The 23,393-nt window shown below is 40.3% G+C and overlaps 1 protein-coding gene and 1 pseudogene across 1 annotated transcript in view; one reads left to right on the plus strand and one right to left on the minus strand.

Annotated features, from left to right (window-relative positions):
- Positions 1 to 19,669, minus strand: part of ZNF30 (zinc finger protein 30) — a 92,661-nt gene extending 72,992 nt beyond the window's left edge. The window contains 3 exon segments of the mRNA XM_074371113.1: positions 2,511 to 2,569; positions 16,867 to 16,905; positions 19,519 to 19,669. The gene's annotated coding sequence lies outside the window, so the exon portion shown is untranslated.
- Positions 1,022 to 2,610, plus strand: LOC105065093 (histo-blood group ABO system transferase pseudogene; annotated as a pseudogene).
- Positions 19,670 to 23,393: the final 3,724 nt, after the last annotated feature.

Here is a 23,393-nt window from a genome sequence, read left to right on the forward strand (position 1 = left end):
ACAATCTGGACCACAAAGACAAGGTGTCAGTCCCTTAAAAGACACTCATTAAAACTCACTCATCCTTTCCTCCTAACGAGCTCAGAACTCCCCTGACAAGGTTGCAGAAACCATGTCTCCAGCCACCTCCTTCTGTAGGAAGGCAGAAATAAGATGTCACAGAGTAGCATAAGAGTGCCAGGCAACATCAGGGTGCAGATGGCAGGTGCTCCCTACCTGCCATGGGATTCTTATACCCACTGTTCATCCCACAGTGGGCCAGCGAGAGTGTGTTTTAGAGGAGATGTATGCTTGGAACACCCTAGGACTGCAGAGGGGAGTATACATGTTGACAATACAAGCCCAGAGTCAAAAATGGCACAGGGCCAAGTTCCCATCCCCATCTTGAGCGCTCTGCCTCAACTAACATTGGAGGCATAAGGGAAAGAATAAAAGCAACCTGACTGAGAAAAGAGCCCAGAAAAAGGACACTGCAAAGAATACACAAGTGAGGCAGAGGAACAAAATACAAAAGTGGTCAAGAGCCCAATCCTGGAGTCTGGCTGCTTAGTTGGCTTCAGCCCTTACCAGCTAGCCACATGGTCATGGGCCAGTCACCCACATCTCTGAGCTTATCTCCCTGTCTGAATCACAAGAATAATGTAGCAACCATCCCTCAGGCTTGCTGTAAGGAGGCAGCAATATAATGTACATAAAGTTTACCAGCATAATCCTAACCACAGTGTAAGAACTGGGATCTCCAGAGTAAATGCTCAGTGTAATATTAAGTGGCTATTAGAGTAATACAGGAAAACAATTCTTGATCTGTAGATCTTCCCATCTGTTTCATCCCAATTACCAAATCAGGCCTTCTGAATGATGGCCTACATCAGCCTGTCTGGATGTGACCTGAAAGACAGTCTGTTCTCAACTTTATTGATGTTTTAGGAAATTTAATGTTTATGTAAAGTTCTCATAGCCCTTAAGTATTGGGGGGAGGCCAGAGCACAAGCTCTCTGAGCCCCTGGTCAGGCTCTTTGGTGGCTGCTGCCCTGCCCCGCTTTCATCACAATCTCTGTCTTTGAACTGTTCAGTGACCTCCCATTGGCTAGTCTCCTGAGCTGGTTTCAGGAGCCCTGACTTCTCTCCTACATGCCAGCCTAGAAATTCTAGTAGCCAGTTGACCAAATCCTGCCACATGGTTACTTTGACATGACCTCAAATCAAACCTTAATTTATCAAGGTTCTGCTGGTCTAGAAGTCTTACTCATCTCCTGAACACCCAGCCCCTTGCAAGTAGGTCTCAGGAGGATCAGGCAGTGTAAGCACCTAGCAGTCCATGCATTCTGCCTTGCTGTGCCCAGGAGAGACCGTTGTGAGTGGAAGGTTGAGAAGGGGCAGGTTCTTAGCAGCATCTACATGATCCAGGCTGCAACAGCTGGAAGTGGAGGCATGGCCCAACTGGTCAAGACATTGTCAGGGAACCCAAAATGTTATTTGCTTCATCAAGTGACCTTTCTTCTTTCATTAGCTCTTGCCTTGGCTTTCTTTGGCTATTATCATCAGGACAAAAGAAGCCAGAAGCTGGAAAGCATCTTAGCTGGGGTAAGCAAGGTTCTTAGAAAAACCCATGGTATGCAAGGTGTAAAATTGTCAAGCATGGTGTTTGACCAGCCACATATGCTAAAACCCCTAGGGAAGATGTCCTTCTTGTGACCCCTTGGCTGGCTCCCATCATTTGCGACAGGACTTTCAACATTGACATCCTGAATGAGCAGTTCCAGCTCCAGAACGCCACCATTGGATTAACTGTTTGCCATAAAAAGATACACGATCTACCTGAACCTGTTCCTGGAGACTGCAGAGATGTACTTCATAATGGGACACAGGGTGAACTACTATATCTTCACTGACCAGCCAGACTATGTTCCTCACATTCACCTCCAAAAAGGACGGCAGATAGTCATCCTCAAGGTCCAGAGCTATGTTAGCTGGCAGGAAGTCATCATGCACCACATGGAGATGATCAGCAACTTTATTGAGCAGCGCTTCCAGCAGGAGGTGGATTACCTCGTGTGTGCAGATGTGGACATGGTGTTCAGTGATCACGTGGGTGTGGAGATCCTCTCCTCCTTGTTCAGCATCCTCCATTCTAACTTCTTTGCGATAAATTGGACAAACTTCCCTTATTAACAGTGGCCTCAGTCACAGGCTTATATTCCTGAAGATGACGGGGACTTTTATTATTCAGGGGCCTTATTTGGGGGGTCGGTGCCGGAGGTTTACAAACTCACCAAGGCCTGCCACGAGGCAATGATGGTTGACCAGGCCAATGACATCCAGGCCACGTGGCATGAGGAGAGCCACCTGAACAGATACCAGCTTTACCACAAACCTACCAAGGTGCTCTCCCCTGAATACACGTGGGATGAACAGACATCAAGGGCTATCTGGGATAAGCAAGTGTTAGGCTTGCCTTACAACACAACGCAGATTAACTATCAAATAATCACCATGAAATCAGGACTTACCAAAGGAAGCTTCCAGAAAGGACCCAAAGAGGTGATGGCAGGCAGCCCTAGTCTTCCTCCTGGCATTAAATTAAAATCAGTTTTACAAGAAAGGGTATAATTCCACTTCCTTTTCTTTTTTTGAGGAAAATTGCTGATGCCTCCTACCATCCCCTCAAATTAGGCAGGCCTCTCCTGGCAATTCTCCATACACCAAACACACATTTAGGCTGGCCTGATACGAGAACTCAAGCACAGTTCCTGAGTTGCCACCACCTTTAGGTTCTCACTGTGTGCTCCTAACACCCTTCAGGATGCAGGAGGTGGGCAATCTCAGCCTGTCCCGACAAACAAGGGATCAGAGATGAGATCTTTTCCAAAGCAAGGAAAGAGGCTCCTGGACACAGTCTCTTGCCTGTTGTGGCACAGAGTCACACACAGGCCTGCTTTGGCCCTTGGCTAACCAGATGAACATAAGTCCTCTTTCCAGTTTCCTTGTTAAAGTTAAAAATTCGCTTTAGTATTTAGGAAGGACATGGTGCCAAAAAAGACATTCTTTCCTGGCACTTGGCCTCTTGTCTATCCCAAAACATTGCCAAGTATCCACTGAAAGCAAATCAGGTCTCTTGGCCCTCCCCAACCCCTGTAGATTTCTTCTGCATCAGTTTCATTAATGATTTGCCAGTTTCTTACTGTCTGAAAAAAAAAACTTATTTGTAGATGATAATAGAAAGTTCATAATTGTCATGGAAACTTCTTGTTTTTACTTTAAAATGGTATTGGTCCCCTTTGGCAAGGCCCTTAGGTGTCCTGATATCTGGCATCTTCTTGGTCCTGTTTCTTCTCCCTCATATGCAAAAGAGAAGTTGCACAATAGCAATCTTTATTTCTCCTCTTTCAGGTCCTTCTCCAACTGTTAAAGGCTCTGATTCTAAGTTATATGTTTTTCTGTATCAGTGGTGATCGACTATTTTTACACAAGAGCAACTCAGGAAAAATGTTTTCTCTTCATTGGGAAATGGAAATATTCTTCTGGGGTCACAGAAGCCTGATCACCAGCTATGGTTGGCTGCAGAACAGATCCTGCAGCCCAGGGCATCCGGTCCCAGTACACGGTCTACCCTGCAGCCTTGGCTCCAAGGTTAAAGGGTGTCCCAGAGATGGCCTTTCAATCCTTTCAGCCTTCTGTCCAGCCAGAGGCCTCATGGACACTTCCTGGCCTTTCAATGCACTTGAAAATGAGTAAGTGCAGTCTGTCTAATTTCTAGCTTCCTGTATTTTTTTAAACTTTCTTTTTTAGAGCAGTTATTAGTTTACAGAAAAGTTAATAGAAAATATATAAAGTATCCATAGCTACCTCCCCTCCTTCATCTTCCCCTCCTCCATCTTCCCCTCCTCCACACACCATTTCCCCCATAATTAACCTCTTGTATTAGTGTGGTATATTTGTTACAAGATAGAAAGAGCCAATACTGACACAATATTATTAACTAGAGCCCACAGTTTGTATTAGGCTTCACAAATGTAGAATGACATGTATTAACCATTACAGTATCATACAGAATAATTTTATCTGCCCTAAAAATCCTCTGTGCTCCACCAATTCATCTCTCCTTCCCTTTTCCTAACCCAATGGCAAAAACTGAAATTCTTATTGTATCCTTGGTTATGCCTTTCTAGAATGTTATATAGTTGGAATCATACAGTATGTAGCTTTCTTGGATTGGCTTCTTTCACTTAATAGTATCCATTTAAGATTTCTCCATCTGTTTTAGTGGCTTGGTAGCTCATTTCTTTCTATCACTGAATAATAATCCATGGTATAGATGTACCAGTTTGCTTTTCCATTCATCTGTTGAAGGGCATCTTTGTTTTGCTTGCAGGTTTTGGCAATTATGAATAAAGTTGCTATAAACATTCGTGTTCAGGGTTGTATAAATTTTCAGCTCACCAGGGTGAGTATCAAGAAGCATGATTGTTGGATCATATGGCAAGGGTATGTTCTGTAAGAAACTGCCAAAATGTACTCCAAAAAGTGCTATTTTGCATTCCCTCCAACAATGAATAAGAGTTCCTGTTGCTCCACGTGCTGTTACTGTTTTGGCTACTGGCCATTCTAGTTGTTGCATTGTGATATTTCATTGTTCTTTTAATTTGTATTTCCCTAATGACACAAGAAGTTGATTATCTTTTCATATGTATATTTGCCACCTTTGTATCTTCTTTGGTAACATGTCTTTTCTGATCTTTTGTACCCTTTTTAAATGAATTGTTTTCTTATTCTTGAGTTTTAAGAATTTTCTGTATTTTAGATACCAGTCCTTTACCACGTATATGTTTTGCAAAGATCTTCTCCCAGTCTGTGGCTTGTCTTCTCAATCTTTTAACACTGCTTTGCATAGCGTAAGTTTTTAATCTTAATGAAGTTCAAATTATTTTTTCTTTCATGCACTATACATTTGGTGTTATATCTAAAAAGCATCACCAAACCCAAGGTCACCTCAATTCTCTGTTACCTCCTAAGAATTTTTGTGGGTTTTGTTTGTTTTCTACATTTAGGTTTGTAACCATTCTGAGTTAATTTGTGTGAAAGGTATAAGATCTGAGTCTAGATTCATTTTTTAGATATGGATGTTCACTTGTCCAGCACCAGTTATGGAAAAGGCTATCATTTTTCCCATTGAGTTGCCTTTGCTCCTTAGTCAAGGATCAGTTGACTATATATGGGTTTATTTCTGGGCTCCCTATTCTGTTCCATTGATCAGTCAGTCTGTTCTTTCACCAATACCACACTGTCTTTATTACTGTAGTTTTATACTACATCTTGAAGTAGTAAGGTAATGTCAGTCCTTTGCTCTCCTTCAGTAATATGTTTGCTATTCCAGAACTCTTGCCTTTTCATATAAACTTAAGAATCAGTTTGCCGATATCCACAAAACAACTTACTGGGATATAGACTCTGATTGCATTTAACCTATAGATGAAGTTGGGAAGACCTGACATCTTTACAATACTGAGTCTTCCTATCCATGAACATGGGGTATCTCTTCCTTTATTTAGTTCTTCTTAGATTTCATTCATCAGAATTTTGTAGTTTTACTCATAAACACCATATATACATATGATTCACACATACATATATATATGTATATATATATGATTTATACCCAAGTATTTCATTTTGGGGGGAATGAATGTAAACGACATAGTGTTTTTAATTTTAAATTGTGTATTGCTGGTATACAGAACAGTAGTTTACTTCTGTATATTCATTCTTATCCTGCCACTTTGTTATAATTATTTATTAATTCCAGGAGTTTTTCCTTGATTCTTCAGAATTTTCTAAAGACAATATCTGCAAACAAAGACATTTATTTTTCCTTCCCAATCTGAATACTTTCATTTCCTTTTTCTGTCTTATTGCCTAAATTAGAACTTCCATGAATATGGTGAAAAGGAATGGTAAGGGGGCATGTTCTCACCTTGTTCTTGATCTTAGCAGGAAAGCTTCCTGCTTCTCACCATTAAGTATGATGTTATTTGCAGTTTTCTGAAGACTTTATAAGTTGAGCAAGTTCCCCTCTATTTCTGCTGTGCTGAGATTTTTTAAAAACCATGAATGGGTGCTAGACTTTGTCATATGCTCATTATGCATTTATTGATATGATCATGTGATTTTTCTTCTTTAGCCTGTTAATGTGATGGATTGATTTTCCAATGTTGAATCAGACTCTTACCAGAACTAAATCCCACTTGGCTGTGGTGTATAATTCTTTTTATACATTGGATTAGGTTTGCTAATATTTTGTGGGTGGTTTTTCCAGATATGTTAATGAGAGGTATTGATCTATGGTTTTCTTTTCTTGTAATGTCTTAGTCTAATTTTGGTATTAGGGCAATGCTGACCTCATAGAATTAGAAAGTATCCCCTCTGCTGTTATCCTCGGAAAGAGACTGTACAGAGTTGGTATAATTTCTTCCTTAAATATGTGGCAGAATTCACCAGTGAACCCATTTGGGGCTAGTACTTTCTGTTTTGGAAAGTTATTAATTATTGATTCAATCTCTTTAATAGATAAGGCCTATTCAGTGTGTTTCTTCTTCTGTGAGTTTTGGCGGACTGTGTCTTTTAAGGAATTGGTCAATTTTATCTAGGTTATTAAATTTGTGTGCATATAATTTTTCATAATATTCTCCTATTATCCTGTTAATGCTCACAGAATCTGTAGTGATATCACCTCTTTTATATCTGGTATTAGTAATTTGTGTCTATATATATATATATAAACCACATCTTCTTTATTCAGTCATCTGTCAATGGACATTTAGGTTGTTTTCATGTCTTGGCTATTGTAAATAGTGCTGCTATGCACATTGTGCCTTTTCAAATTATATTTTTCTCTTTATATGCCCAGGAGTGGGATTGCTGGATCATATGGTAAGTCTATTTTCAGTTTTTTAAGGTATCTCCATACTGTTCTTTATAGTGGCTGCACCAATTTACATTCCTACTAACAGTGTAGGAGGGTTCCCTTTTCTCCACACTCTCTCCAGCATTTATTATTTGTATATTTTTAACAATAGCTATTCTGACTGATGTGAGGTGATACCTCATTGTGGTTTTGATTTGCATTTCTCTGGTAATTAGTGATGTGGAGCATATTTTCACATGTCTGTTGGCCATCTGGATGTCTTCTTTGGAGGTATGTCTATTTAGGTTTTCTGCCCATTTCTTGGTTTGCTTGGTTTTTTGTTTTGTTTTGTTTTGTTTATTTTTTTGTTTTTCTTATTAAGCTGTATGAGCTGTTTGTATATTTTGGAAATTAGTCCCTTGTCAGTCACATCATTTGCAAATATTTTCTCCCATTCTGTAGGCTGTCTTTTCATTTTGTTATGGTAGCCTTAGCTGTGCAGAAGCTTTTAAATTAGGTCCCATTTGTTTATTTTTGCTTTTATTCCCATTACTCTAGGAGCTGGTTCGAAAAATATTGCTGTGATTTATGTCAAAAAGTGTTCTGCCTATGTTTTCCTATAGGAGTTTTATAGTAACTGGTCTTACATTTAGGTCTTTGATCTATTTTAAGTTTATTTTTGAATATGATGTGAGAGAATGTTCTAATTTCATTGTTTTACAGGTAGCTGTTCAGTTTTCCCAGCACCAATTATTAAAGAGACTATCTTTTCTCCATTGTATAGTCTTCCTCCTTTGTCATAGACTAATTGACTGTAAGTGCATGGGTTTATTTCTGGACTTTCTATCCTTTTCCATTGATCTGTGTCTGGTTTTGTGCCAATACCATACTGTTTTGATTACTGTAGCTTTGTATTAGAGTCTGAAGTCAGGGAGCATGATTCCCCCAGCTCCATTCTTCTTTCTCAAGATTGTTTTGGCTATTCAGGGTCTTTTGTGTTTCTGTACAAATTTTAACTTTTTCTTTTTGTACCAGTTCTGTGAAAAATGTCATTGGTAACTTGATGAGGATTGCATTGAATTTGTATATTGCCTTGGCCATTTTAACAATATTGATTCTTCCAATCCAAGAACACGTTATATCTTTCCATCTGTTTGTGTCATCTTCGATTTCTTTCATCAGTGTCTTACAGTTTTTGGAGCGCAGGTCCTTTGCTTCTTTAGGTAGGTTTATTCCTAGGTATTTTATTCTTTTTGATGTGATGGTAAATGGGATTGTTTCCTTAATTTCTTTTTCTGCTACTTCATTGTTAGTGTATAGGAATGCAACTTATTTCTGTATATTAATTTTATATCCTGCAACTTTACCAAATTAATTGATGAGCTCTAATTGTTTTCTGCTTGTGTCCTTAGGATTTTTTTTAATGTGTAGTATCATGTCATTTTTACTGATAGTTTTACTTCTTTTCCAATTTGGATTTATTTCTTTTTCTTCTCTGACTGCTGTGGCTAAAACTTCCAAAACTATGTTGAATAAAAGTGACAAGAGTGGGCATCCTATCTTCTTCCTAATCTTAGAGGAAATGCTTTCAGCTTTTCACCATTAAGTATGATGTTAGCTGTGGGTTTGTCATGTAGGGACTTTATTATGTTGAAATATGTTCCATCTATCCCACTTTCTGAAGAGTTTTTTAAATCATAAATGGATGTTGAATTTTATCAAAAGCTTTTTCTACATCTACTGAGATGATCATATGGTTTTTAGTCTTCAATTTGTTAATGTGGTGTATCACACTGATTTGTGGGTATTGAAAAATCCTTGCTTCCCTGGGATAAATCCTACTTGATCATGCTGTATGATCCTTTAATGCACTGCTGGAGTTGATTTGCTAGTGTTTTTTGAGGATTTTTGCATTCATATTCATAAGTGATACTGGCTTGTAATTTTCTTTTTTTGTAGTATCTTTGTCTGGTTTTGTTGTCAGGATGATGGTAGCCTCATAGAATGAGTTCAGAAGTGTTCCCTTCTCTGCAATTTTTTGGAATAGTTTCAGAAGAATAGGTGTTAACTCTTCTCTAAATATTTCATAGAATTCGCCTGTGAAGCCATTTGGTCCTGGACTTTTGTTTCTTGGGAGTTTTTAAATTACTTAACAGTCTATTCTTTGTTCTTTCTAATCTCAGTAACTGTATTCTTCAACTCTGGATGTTCTTTACACTTTCTTTTTGCTAAAAACTTCACTCTGTGCATCTATTCTCCTCCTGAGTTCTCGGATCATCTTCACAATCATTACTCTAAACTCTTTCTCGAGTAGATTGTCTATCTCCTTATCACTTATTTCTTCTTCTAGGATTTTACCTTGTGCCTTTGCCTGGAACATATTCCTCTGCTGTCTCATTTTTCCTAAATTTCTATTTGTATTTTTATGTAGGTTAGTTATGTTTCTCTACCTTGGAGAAGAGGCATTCTGTATGAAACATCCCATGCATCCCAGCAATACACTCCCCTCTTGTCACTCAAGGTCGGTCCAGCTGATCCCAGAGTAGAGTCAAGCCTACATTTGTGGACTACTTCCACAAGCTGTGGGATTGTTTTGTTTCTTCTGGTATCTGCCCCTTGGTGAGTGAGGCTGGACTAGAGGTTTGAACAGGTTTCCTGGCAGGAGGGGTAGGTCTAGCCCACTGCTGGGTGGAGCTGGTTCCTGGCCCTGTGGTGGGTAGTGTCATGTCTAGAGGCCTGTCTAGAGGCAGCTGTGGGCTCAGGAAATCTGCTGATGAGTGGGACTGCATTCCTAACCAGTATGTTGCTTGGCCTGAGGCTTTAAGCCTACAGGCTGTTGGGTGGGGCCAGGTCTTGGTGCCAATGACTCAAGAAAGATGTCAGCTTCCAGGAAAGCTCATGTAGATGAACACTTTCCGAATGTCTGCCACCAGCTTTCATGTCCCCAGGGTGAGCCACAGCCACCCCACCACCTCCCAGAGAGACCCTCCAAAGTCAGTAGGCAGGCCTGGCCCAGGTTCCTACGAAATTGCTGCCTCTGCCCTTGGCCCCAGCACATGTGAGATTCTGTGTGTGCTTCCCAAGAGAGTGAAGTCTGTTTTCCCTAGTCCCATGGAGCTCCTATAATTAAGCCCCGCTGGCCTTCAAACCAGATGTTCTGGGGGCTTCTCCTCCCAATGCCGGAATCCTGGGCTGAGGAGCCTGACATGGAGCTCACAACTCTCACTCCTTTGGGAGGGCCTCTGCAATATAATCTTTCTCCAGCTCGTGCATCGCCCACCTAGGAGGTATGGGCGCAATTATATTGCGAGCACACCCCTCCTACCATCTGGCTGTAGTTCCCTCCTTATGTCTCCAGTTTAAGATCTTTTTTTGCTAGATTCCAGTCTTTTTTAATCAATGGTTGTTTAGCAGTCAGTTGTGGTTTTGTTGTGCTTGTATAACTTTTGATTTTGAGATGACTGTAGATTCACATGCAATTGTAAGAAACAACAAAGAGATAACCCAAAAGTTTCTCCCTTGGTACTATCTTAGATAACTATAATACAACACCAAAACCAGGAAACTGACATGATACAGTTCACCAAGATCACTCATATTGCAACAGTTTTATATATACTCACTTGTGTGTGTGTGTATGTTTATGTCCATACAATTTTGTCAAATGTAGATCAATGTAACCACTACTACAGTCAAGATACAGAACTGTTCCATCTTAAGGAACCCTTTTATAACCACAGGCACTTTCCTACCTCCTCATTTCCCTACTCCCTCCCTGGCAACCACTAATTTGCTCATCTCTATAATTTTGTGATTTGAAATGTTATATAAATGGTATCATACACTTTATGACCTATTGAGCTTGGTTCTTTCCACTTTACGTAATTTCTTTGAGAATTATTTGAGTTGTAGGATGTATCAAGAGTTTGGTAATTTTTATTGCCAAATAGTATAGATGGACCACAGTTGTCCATTTATACAGTTTGTTTAACCACAGTTTGTTTAACCATTCACCCACTGAAGAACACTAGAGTTGTTTCCAGTTTGGGTATATTATAAACAAAGTTACTATGAATATTTGTGTACAAGTCTTTGCATGAACGTAAGTACCCTTGAATTGAGCTGAACAGTTAAGAGTGAAATTGCTAGATAATATGGTAAGTACATGTGTAGTTTTGTAAGATGCCACATACTCTCTTTCAGTTAGTGTATCATTTTACATTCTGACCAGCAATGTATCAGTGATTCATTTTCTCCATACTTTCACCAGTTAGGCAGTCTTCTAACTTTGGCAGGCCAAGAAATGTGGTTTAAGGGGGACCAGGATGAGTCCAGGCAGCTGAAAGGGCAATGGTGCTTTTTCCATGGCCTGGGATTCTACACCATCACAGTCTTGATGAAGGTGGTTGTTGGGTATCATCTGGAAACTGCTTTTACATCCTTCCTCTGAAGCTCTACATGCCACTGACATAGGGTAGGATTTGACCCTGGTGCTTGCTGCAGACTTCTAAGAGGCTGGCAGCAAGGGTAAATTAACCAAAGCATAAGGATTTTTTTCTTTATCCTTTAACTTTTAACTCCATTTCTTTATATTTAAAAAACTTTAGTAGACAGTATGTAGTTGGATTTGTATTTCTATCCAATATTGAAATGGCTGCCTTTCAGAGTATTTATACCATTTATATCTAAAGCAATTATCACTATGGCTGGGCTTAAAGCTACCAATATTCCTGGCTTTTATTTTTCCAATCTGTTCTTCCTTCTTTCTCTTTTCTGCATTTTTTTATATTAACTGAGGTTTTAATGTTCTGTTTTATCAAATATATTGGCTTTTTACATGTACAATTTCTGAAAAAGTGATTACTCTAGTAAAGTAGTTCTCAATCAGGGGTGATATTTGGCAATGTCTAGAGAGAGTTTTATTGTCCAAACAAGTCAGGAAGTGGGGATGGGCCCTATGGGATCTACTGGACAGAGGCCAGAGGTGCTGCTAAGCATTTGAGGATGTACAGACAGTGATACACAACAAATAATTATCTGGTCCAAAATGTCAATGGTGCTGAGGTCAAGAAATCATGCTCTCTAAGGTTTAAAATAAACTCCTTTAACTTATCCTGGTCTACCAGGAAATAATATTAAAACTTCACATATATAACAAGAAACTAAAAAGAGTATACTTCCATTTCTACCTCCTATTCTTTTGCTATTGTTGTCTTACAATTCACTTCTTCAAACCCAAGATTCATTGCTAATATTTTTGCTTTAAATAATCAGTTATATTGTAAAGAGATTAGAAGTGAAAAAGTCTTTTATTTCACTCACATATTTTCTATTTCCTCCCCCACATCAGTCCTTTGTGTAATGTAAATTTCCATCTAGTATAATTCTTTGTCTATAAATTATCTTTAACGCTTCTTAGATTTTCTGGCAATGTATTGTCTCAAGAAAACACTACTCAATAATAAAAAGAATGAAGTACTCAAACACACAACATAGATGAATCTCCAAATAATTGTGTGAAATAAAAAAGGACAAACATACTTTATGATTCCACCTATATAAAACTTCAGAAAAAGCAAACAAGCCTAGAATGAAAGAGTAAATTTCCGATCATGGGGATAAGAAGCCAGGAAAGGATACAGGAATTATAAAGGGTCATGAGGTAACTTTGGGGGTGTTCTATATATTCATTATCATGATTATGATGGTTTCATGGAGATAGATAGATAGATACATACATACATACATACACACATACATACATACATATATAAAACATATGATACAAAAACATCACATTTTAGGTCCAGGCTCACACAGGCACCAGTAGCAGGTGGTCCACGTACTGCTGCATTCTGAGAATTTGGGAGGAGTGACATCAGCAAGACAGCAGGATAGAAGACACCGGCCTTCATCCTCTAACAAAATAACAACAAGCAGGCAGCTAGTCACAAGAGAAAATAGCTTTGAGAGGGTTCAAGATTCCGATTAAGAACCTATAGAAACATAATGGAGCAAAAAATGAATAACCTCACAGAATGGATTGCTGGGGAGACTGGCTTACCTCAGACATATGGAGATGGCTAAGAACAAAGAGGAAGGGCAGGGGCTATCAGTATTAGCCACAGGGCTGGTGCCATCATGGTCCCCCGTGGTTTGCTCCATGGAGGATCCTGTCAGCCTTTGCCATTGAGAACCTAAACATCCCCACAACAGCCACAGCGTCCCCCACAGCTTTCACAGCAGAGAACCTTGTACTGTTCAACAGTGCAGACTCCAACAGCTGTTCCACAGAGGAAACCAGCAGCTTTTGCCACTGGGGTAACCACAGCCATCACCACCCTGGAAGCCCCAGGGAGGGAAATGCTGCTGCATGTCCCACCTTAGAAGAAGCTGCTGCTATGCCACTGTGGGACCTGGACTGCCAGCTCCCACCATTCCCCTGCACATCCTAGACCCCAGAGCCCTGGCTGCTATGTGCGTGCCTGTACTTCTGACCCTGATAAGCAGCTTCTCTGAGTGTTCACACTTCAGGCACAAGCCACTGCTGCTGCAAGCTGGCTAACGGCCCAGAGCCACGGCTGCTCTGTGAGCACACAGGCCCCAGTACCCCCTCTGCCGCTGCTCCATGCACACCCATGCCTCCGACACTGGAGTCACCACACCTTCAGGCCAGCCAGTGCACCAGACCCCAGGGCCACTGTTTCTCTGTGAGTACCCATGCTCCAGACTCCAACTCCATGCATCAGACACCAGTGCTACCACCACTGCGAGGGTGCTTGCAAGCCAGATCTGGCACTAAGAGGGATCCCCGTGGCCACAACATACTCCATGGGAGAAAAAGAGATCAAGAGGTTCCCAGGACTTTTGCCACCGAAGACCCCAATGATCCTCACCTGCAACACTGGCTGTTGAGGACCCCTGCAATCTTCACTGCCACTGACCTTAGTCTTAACAGAACAAAGACCAGAGCAGAAATAAATCAAATGTAGACTAAAAAGACAACAGAAAAGACCAACAAAACTAAGAGTTTTTCAAAAAAATAAATAAATAAAATGGATAAGTCTTTAGCTAGACTTAATAACAGAGAGAAGACTCAAATAAATAACATAAAAAAGAAAGAGGAGACATTACAACTGACATTGCAGAAATACAAAGGGCCACAAGAGAATGCTATGAACAATTAGCAACAAATTGGACAACCTAGAAGAAATAGATAAATTCCTAGAAACATACAACCAACCAAGATTGAATCATGAAGAAGTGGAAAACCTGAATATATCTGTATCTAGTAACGAGATTAGATCAGTAATAAAAATTCTCCCAACAAATAAACCATGAACAGATGAATTCACTGCTGAATTCTACTAAACATTAAAAGAAGACTTAACACCAATCATTATCAAACTCTTCCAAAAAACTAAAGAAGAAAGTATAGTTTCAAACTTATTTTACAAAACTAGCAATACTTTGATACCAAAGCCAGGCAAATACACAATAAGAAAAGAAATAATAAGTCATAATGAACACAGATGCAAAATTTGAACAGAATGCTAGCAACTCAAATCCAACAGCACATTAAAAGGATCATATGCAACGATCAAGTGGGATTTATTCCAGGGATGCAAGAATCGTTCAACATACACAACTCAAGAAGTGATGTATACCACATTAACAGAATGAAGGATAAAAAACACATGATAATAAAAGCAGATTAAGGGAAAACATTTAACAAATTCAACAACTTATACCTCAATAAAGTTGGGGGAAAACACCAACTTACTTAAGTATGTACAGTTTACATTAATTATATCTCAACAGTGACTTTTAAAAATGGTTTTAATGTAAAGATTAGGACCTCCTACCCCTCTTGAAAAACCTAATTTGGCAAACTTGTATACAACTCCACCATAACCTCCTCATTGCTTGGGAGGGGCAGCCCTGCTGTAATAGAAGCAAAGACTAGCAGGCAGTGAAGGATGTTTCACCCAATCACAACAGCAAACAGAAAAACAAATCTCAAAACATTAAAACAGTCTAAGAAATCTCTAGGATAACAGTAAATGTACCAATATTCACATTATAGGTGTCCCAGAATGAGAACAGAGAGAGGAAGGGGTTGAAAAATATATTTGAGAAAATTATGCCTGAAAACTTCCCAAACCTAAAGGAAACAAGACACCCAGGTACAGGAAGCACAGAGGATCCCAAACAAGATGAACCCAAAGAGACCCACACCAAGACATACCATAATTAAAATGGAAAAAGTTAAAGACAAAAAGAGAATTCCAAAGGCAGCAAGAGAAAAGCAATGAGTCTTATACAAAGGAATCCCTGTAAGGCTATTAGCTGACTTCTCTGAAGAAACTCTGCAGGCCAGAAGGAGTAGCATGGTATGTTCAAAGTGCTGAAAGGGAAAAACCTGCAGCCTAGGATACTACCTGGCAAGATTGTCATTTAGAATTGAAGGAGAGATCAAGAATTCCTCAGACAAGCAAAAATTAGAGTTCATCAATACTAATCTTATTCTGAAAGAAATGTAAAGGGCTTCTCTAGGTGTTAAAGAAGTAAGAATCTACAGGAAAGGAAAATTCCAGTAGGAAAGGCAAAGCTAGGACTGAGGACCAACCACTTAAATAAGCCAGTAAAAAGATTAAAGGTTAAGAAATGTAAAAGGTAACTACAACTACAATAAAAAGTTAGGGGACAAACATAAAGATGTAAAGTATGACATCAAAAACACAAAATTGGAGGGAGGAGGAGTAAAACAAGTAGATCTTTTATAATGTAGTTCGAGCTGGCCAGGAGGTCCTTTCCACCATTCACACGTGTAAAGGGACTCACTGACATGTGGATCCTGCAGCTCTTAACAAAGTCCTGTAGTCACCCCATCTGAGGTGTTTCTCTCTACTCTACAATCTCCTCATCCCCTACACGCATTACTCTCCCTCATCTGTCTTTGTGATGCTCACCAACCCCATTCAAGGCCCAGTCCTCTAGCCATGCCCTCCCGTTCCTTGCTCCTACTACAAATGCCACCATGACCTGAAGATTTCCCCTCCTAAAAGTGACTCACAACTCTACCCTGGTCCACACACATGCCATCACCTTATGGTGTCTTAAACCTGAACCCTCATCCTTAAATCCAGAGCTGTGCACCTTGCTGTCCACTCAATCCCTCCACCTAGAAGTCTGCAGAACATCTCATACTCAGTATATTCAAACCTAACTCCTGATATGCCCTCTGAAAATTACTCCTACAACCAACTTCCCCATCTCAGCTGATGGCATCTTCCTCCCTCCAGTTGCAGACATCAAAAACCTGGGAGTTATCCCAACTCCTTTCTTTTCCTTCTTACTCTCTGTGTTATAAAGCATAGTCAGACCTATTTTAAAAACAATCCCAGGAATCATAAGTTCCTCCCATGTCCGCAGCCAACACCTTGATCCAGTCATTACCAGTACTCCTCTGGACCATTCAGTACCTTCTTCCCTCACTTCTTTTTGTTCTCTAATCTGTAGCCAGAGAGTCTGGTAAATCCTGATTCAGATCACCTCTCTCTACTTCAAACAGTCCAAGATTCCTAACAACCTCAGAATAGAGGCACAGTTCCAAAGGCTGCCATTCTAGGCCTGACTCCTGCATCGTCACTCTTTGGTCCCACCAGACATAATTGAGATGCACAGTTCCCTGAATTCTGCCAACTCAGTTTCACCTACAAGTATCTGCAAATGCTGATCTCTGTGCCTATAAAACCTTCTTCACAGTATTCATTGGTTTTCAGAAATGGAAACCCCCTCATATAACCCCTGGTGTGGGGTCAGGACCCTGAACCTCAGAGAACCGGGGCCTTAGGCACAGTGGCCAGGAAGGTGGCAGGTGCTGAGTTCCAGGACACCACAATCCCAGAGACTATACAGGTGGGAAATGTGTTGGACAAGGGCCTGAAATACCCTCTACTCACCTGTGCATGGCCCATAAGCACTTCTGCAACCATGGGTCCCTGTGAAAAGAACAAGACTGTGGGCAATGGGCATCCATCATGGGGTCTTAAGGTTCATTCCACCCCTCATCCCTGCCCTGGAGCAAGGTGACCTCCATTTGAATGACTAACTTATGAACCTCAGTCATTGGTGTAGCCTTTTTTCCTGTGCATTTTTAAAAGTTGAAGTATAGTGATATACAATATTATATCAGTTACAGGTGTACAATACAGTGACTCACAATTTTAAAAGGTTATACTTCATTTATAGTTATAAAATATTGGCTATATTCCCTGTGTTGTATAGTCTATCGTCATTGCTTATTTCATACATAATAGTCTATACCTCTTAATCCCCTACACTTTATTGCCTCTCCCCACTTCCCTCTCCCTACTGGTAACCACTACTTTGTTCTCTGTATCTGTGAGACTGCTTCTTTTTTGTTATATTCACTAGCTTGCTGTATTTTTTGGATTCCAAGTGATATCATACAGTATTTGTTTTTCTCTATCTGACTTATTTCACTTAGCATAATACCTGCCAAGTCCATACCACATCTCCTTTACCCATTCATCTATTGATAGACACTTAGGTTGCTTCTGTATCTTGGCAACTGTACATAATGCTGCTATGAACACTGGGGTGTATGTATATTTTAGAATTTTGTGGTTTGTTTTCTTCTTTTTTGGATACATGTCCAGGAACGGAATTGCTAGGTCATATGGTAGTCCTATTTTTAGTTTTTTGAAAAACCTCCATATTGTTTTCCACAGTGGTTGTACCAACTTACATTCCTAATAACAGTGTATGAGGGTTCCCTTTTCTCCACATTAGTGTTGTCTCTTATCAGCTGTGTGATCTTGGACAACTCTCCCTCTGTGCCTTCTTCTATAAAGTGCGGATAGTAAGGGAACCAACCTCAGAGGGCTGGTTTTAGTATATTTTAAGTGCTGATTATGTGCTATCACTATACACAGAATTAAGGCTTTTGTCAGTGTTCTCTATGCAAAGAAAGTGATGAATTTTGAAATTTTGAACATGTGTTTCAGCTACCTTTAAGCATTTAAGAGACTATGATATTTAAGAACTTTGATTTTAGTATGTTAGTATACTGATTAGTTATATGTTAAGAGGTAAACTAAATATTAAGTGCTTTCATAAATTTAACTTGTTAAATCCATGTTTTCAATTTTAACCGACTGCCTGTATGTAGACATCTAGAGGAACAGTGATTGCTTAAAATTTTTGAAATAAATAGTTCATAAATTAAAATAGAGGGTGGAGAGGATAGGCCTTGGCTGACGGGTAGATGTTAGTCCTCTTTCCTTAAAATAGTTCTCCATCCTTCAAGTGTACCTTGTATTACATCACTTCTACTCCCTGACCAAAACAGCCGTAACATCCCTCAGCTTGACTAAACTTTTGATAGGTTTTTTCCTGACTGTAAGACCTTACCTCCCTTTTCTTAAAACATTTACTTTAGGAAATTTGCCAATTGTAAATTATTTATCTGCCCCTTACAACGTACGTAAATCTCCCAGCTTCATGCCACTTTCACAACCCGGTAAGTATTTTTCTCAAAGATTTGAGAAACATCTCTTTGAAATATAAACATTAAAGGATACAGCACCCCTATCTCTGTCTCTGTGGGAGAAGCCTAATTTTAACAGGTACCAATTAGAAAACATATATGTCTTAATTACAGAGGAAAAGATTTACAAACTCAGGAAAAACTCAATATGCTCCACAGTTCCCAGTGATCAACCTCCCCATCTAATGGCCCCAAGTACTTTTCCACTGGCTCCCTCCACCACTTAAAACTCCTCCTGCCTTTTGTTTCAGTGGAGTCCAGTCTCCCTCCCCTATTCCAACAGTCTTGAATAAAGTCTTCTCTGCCTGTTTAACTTTGTCCAGTGCACTTTTTACTTTGACATCTCTTTGGCCACTGCTCTGGTCCAGCCTTCATGGTACCTCTCCGGGATTCTGTGACAGTAGCTTTTTCTCAAGGTCTCCCACTTCACTTTCATGTCCACTCTACCTTGAGCTGCCTTTGGGGACCTTTTAAAACCCTATCTCAGGTCAAGTCTATCAGCTCAAAACCCTCCACGGCTACCAGCACCCTCAGATGAAAGCTTAACTGCTCGGGTCGCCATAGCACTCCCAATCTGTTTCCTGTAGATGGGAGACTGGCTCCAGGTTTCTCCCAATACCCCACTTAATTACCCTTCCAAGCCTTTACATGGTCGCTCTGCGTGTAACACTATTCCACTTTAACTACACCAAGTGCCTGAAAAGGCGACCCCACCCAGGAATGCACCAAAGTCCCGCACAAAAGACCTGACTGAAAGTGAAATGAGCAGGCACCACTCATTTGGGTCTTTAGGATTCATGAGTGGGCGTTCTCGTGGGGGAGGGTTGGGGAAATGCAACCTGCGTGAGGTCCACCAAGGGAAAGCCCGTAGGCTGACTGGAGCCAGGAAGGGCCGGCAACCAGACGCGGGTGCTGCGGGCTCAGCCAGACCCCCGACCCCCGCCTGCCTCAGGCACGGCGGTCACCCCAAGCGGCGCTCTCACCAGGCCTCAGAATCGCCCCGTCAGAGGGAACAAGATCTACTTTCACATTTCGTGCTTACTTTATCTTGGGCCCCGTCAAAAATATAGTCAAGAATTAGGTCCGGTGAACAAAATGAAGAGCGCCCTAAACGACGGCCGCTAGAAAAACGCTGTAGGTCCAGCCCAGGCGCGTCACCCTCACAGAAAAGCGTCTCCCCAGAGACTTCATTGGTCCAGAACCCGAGACGCACGGCGCGGGGGCGTCTGGGTAACGTAGTTCCCAGCGGGCCTCGGACCCAGACGAGGCCCACCCACTGCAAGCCACAGGGCATGCGCCAAGGGAAGGGCGGGGTGCTGGAAAGTGGTGCCTGGAAGCTCAGAGAACTGGAGGGGATCTCACTCATCTTATACGTACGCACTCAGATTTTCATGCAGCGTAGTATGCAATTGCTGACGGGAATTTTTAGAGCCCTTGTTTCAGATGTTCTCCAAAGCTGCAAAGTCAAATAGACACATAACAACGCAATGTCAGTCTGATACAATATGTGTCCCCTGTTATCTGGGAGCTAATATTATGTTTCTTTTTTAAATATACGTAGACTGAATTTTGAGAGCTGCAGTTTATTTTGTCAATGACAGTGTTGCTGAAAAATGGCCTGTGTGCCTATAGCCGAAATAGAAACCCAGGTAGCATTTTGGGAGGGTAGAAAGAAATGGTTTTATTGCTTTGCCAGACAAAGGGATTCATAGTAGGCTAAATGCCTTAGAGACTGTGAGCCTGTCCAGGGAGGGGTAGTTAAGCAGTTATACAGGGAAAGTCTGGAGACCAAGGCTTCTGATAAGTGTCTTGGCACATGCAGGAGGCTGTGTTCCTTTTCTGCAGATGGCCTTGTAAATCACTGGACTGATGTCCTTGTAATCCAGTGATGGAGTCTTCCGCACCTAGAGTTAATGAGCTGGGCCCTCTGATATCTTGGTGCCTGGAACAAAAGGTGCTCAAGGCGGAGGGGGAGTGCTCTGAGGAGAGAAAAAAAGAAATAACATGTGCAGTTTAAAATCAAGCTACAGTGTGCTTTAGCATGAGGGAAGCTATTCTAGGTTACCATAATACAGTTACAAATACTGTGCGGTTACAAGCAAGAAAAAGCTCCAGGCAATGCCATGAGGGGGATAATAGGGCAGGGGTGTTAAGTGGACAGTGGTGGTGCTGTGCCTCTGGTTCAAACAGAAGACTTCCCAGTTTGGGTAGCCAGTGATTGTTTCCAATCCAGGAGCAATGCTGTTGTATCCTGACAGTATTTCTTAATTGATATGCTTACGTATGTTAAAAAAAAAAAAACCCTAAACAATAGTTAAATTAAAAAAAAACCTTTTATTCAGGAACTATTGCAATAGGAGAATTAGACTTCAGTATCAAACTGGGCTCAATTCTGAATACAACAAGTGAAGTGGGGATTTATAGCCAAGGAACAGATTGGCAGTCAGTGGATGGAAAATTATTGAGAGGAAGCATCAGAGGTAAGGGAGACTCCGTTTAAACAGACCTAATGTAATTCTTGCCAAAGGCAGGCCAGCATGATCAGATAACACCTGGGAGATTGTGGGCAATGAGAATTTAATTAGATATCAAGTGTAGGGGACTCTGGCTAAACTGACTTACCAAGATTGTTGCCGTAACTGGGCAATGCAGGCCAGACATAGAAAGACGCCAAAGTCAAGGCCTAGAAGGCTTCAGGAGCCTGACTTAAGTTTAATTCAGCAGAGTCTTTGTCATTACCTCCTCTTGTCCAAGGGAAAAAGAGGCATTCCTCTTTCCCCTGTACAATCTAAGCCCATATCTTGTTTGGTAGCTTTTTCTTCATTAAGGACCAGCTGAGCCATTTGTTGAGATTGGGTAGTAGAAGATATTTGCTGGCTGGTGCTAGCAGTCAAGAACTAAAGAAAGGAGTTTCTAAGAAAACAAGAGGGGAAGGGAGGGAAGGGATCAATGGTTGGAGCCGACTATTAACCTAATTTCTGAGTCCTGAGAGCAACCAGTCAAGGAGATTTCTAGATGTTCACCTCAAAGCATCTTTTGCAGTTTGTCTTTGGTGGGGGTGTTGGACATCCCGGTGAACTTCTCTGAATGGCTCACACAACAGAAGGTGCAAAGGTTGTCCTTACAAGACCTGTTGTGATGATTTACTTGAAGTTTATATCAGGTCATCCAGCTCCAGCTTGCGGGACTTTGGGAAAAGGGCAATTTTAGTTCTTAGTGATGCCAAGTCAGGAAAATGGGAGAAAAACTGGAAATGTTAATTATTGACAAAATATACAAGAGGCAGGATCCAGTTCAGTTTACAGGTAAATGTCAAAGTAAGAACATACAGTGAAAAACAGCTCAAAGACATGAACAGGATCATAATCTACTAACTCACAAGGTTGCACTTGAAACATAAAATCTCTATATTCAACCCCCTTTTGATTCTTCTTTACAAAGTAAGTCGATCTTGCTAGATTTGGCCTTACTTGCTTAAGTGCAGCAAGAATGGTAATTTACCACGTAAGTCTTTCTAAGTTTGCTTTGGTGTAACTTCCACTGAGGAATCTTAGATCAGACTTCTAGAAGCCTCTCAAGGCTAGGAAGCCAGGCAAAGAATTCACCACCAGATTTTGCCTTCAGTCCATATAAATTTGGACAATTTTTTTCATTCTCGAGAACCCCAAAATATCCTGGTGACCATCTTTTCTCTCCTGTAAGACTAGGGACACTGTTAAGTCAGATAGCAGGTAGGTTTTTCCAAGAGAGCTTCATAATCATGGAAGGTCATACCTCAGTTCCTTATTTTATGCATCTTTCTCAAATATGAGATTCCTGTGGAAGCCTTGGTAATATAGCCAATGTTTCCAATTATGTCCTGTTAACAAAGAAGACCAACTCTCACTGAACTTATGCAGATAACTACATTGCCATAAAAATAAGATCAATAAGAGTTTCTAAATTTTGGAGGTATCAGGCAGGGAGAAAAGAAAAGTATTTCATTTTTACTTACAAAAGCATAATCTACTAAATTTCTGTGAGTTATAGATAGCTTAGGAAAAAAAGGAAAAGGATATATATCTTTATATCCAGAATGGAACATTAAAGAACAAGCAATGTTCCAAATAAAAATAGTAATCATCTTTCATCAGTTCATGCAATCCCATTTAATTAATTCTTGCTCTGCCTGATCTTGGATTAACAGTTTCATGAACCTACCAGCTTCTCCACTAGTGTTTTAGAAAGCCATATGTAATCCAATTGAATGGATTCAAAGTCATTTAAGCAATGCCATTAGAAACGTGTTCTCCAGAGTACATGTCAAAGTTCTTTCTATAGGTTTCTGAGATAGTTCTTTCTGCTGAAAAAAAAAACAAATTATTTTGGCTGGTAGCTGATTTCAAATGCTTTCAGGGAAGACTCAGAGTAAAACAAAAACTATCTATAAATGACAAAAGACTTGAAATGGCCTTGGTTAAAGAGAGTTCACTTGACAAGGAAATTTGGTTATTTCTCTAGAATACAATATTTTAAAATAATATCTTATGACTAATGACCAGGATAAATCATGGCAGCAAAAGTATTGACAAATCTATGAACTTCATATAATTCCTGAAGTATTTATATTAATTACATTTACCCATACTAATATAATCTAAAGAAGGTTGAGCATCACTCCTTATTTGACAACGCTTCCCATGCAATTTAGCATATCGAATATATCTAATTTTTTAACATCTCTTTTTTTACAAGGTGAAAGAAAAAATGTTGAGATTTTTCCAGGAACCCTCTGGAAAATCTCAAGGTCAGTTCAACAAAGATTTCTTTTAGGATTTGATTTTCAGAAGGCAAAATTTTAAAAAATGTAAAAAGCCTCGGCTCTTTTTAAAAAGTGAAAAGACTTAGTTCTCTCAAATAGTTATGATATAGGTTAAC

Source organism: Camelus bactrianus, chromosome 9 (genome assembly GCF_048773025.1).
Source record: "Camelus bactrianus isolate YW-2024 breed Bactrian camel chromosome 9, ASM4877302v1, whole genome shotgun sequence".
Lineage (NCBI taxonomy): Eukaryota > Metazoa > Chordata > Mammalia > Artiodactyla > Camelidae > Camelus > Camelus bactrianus.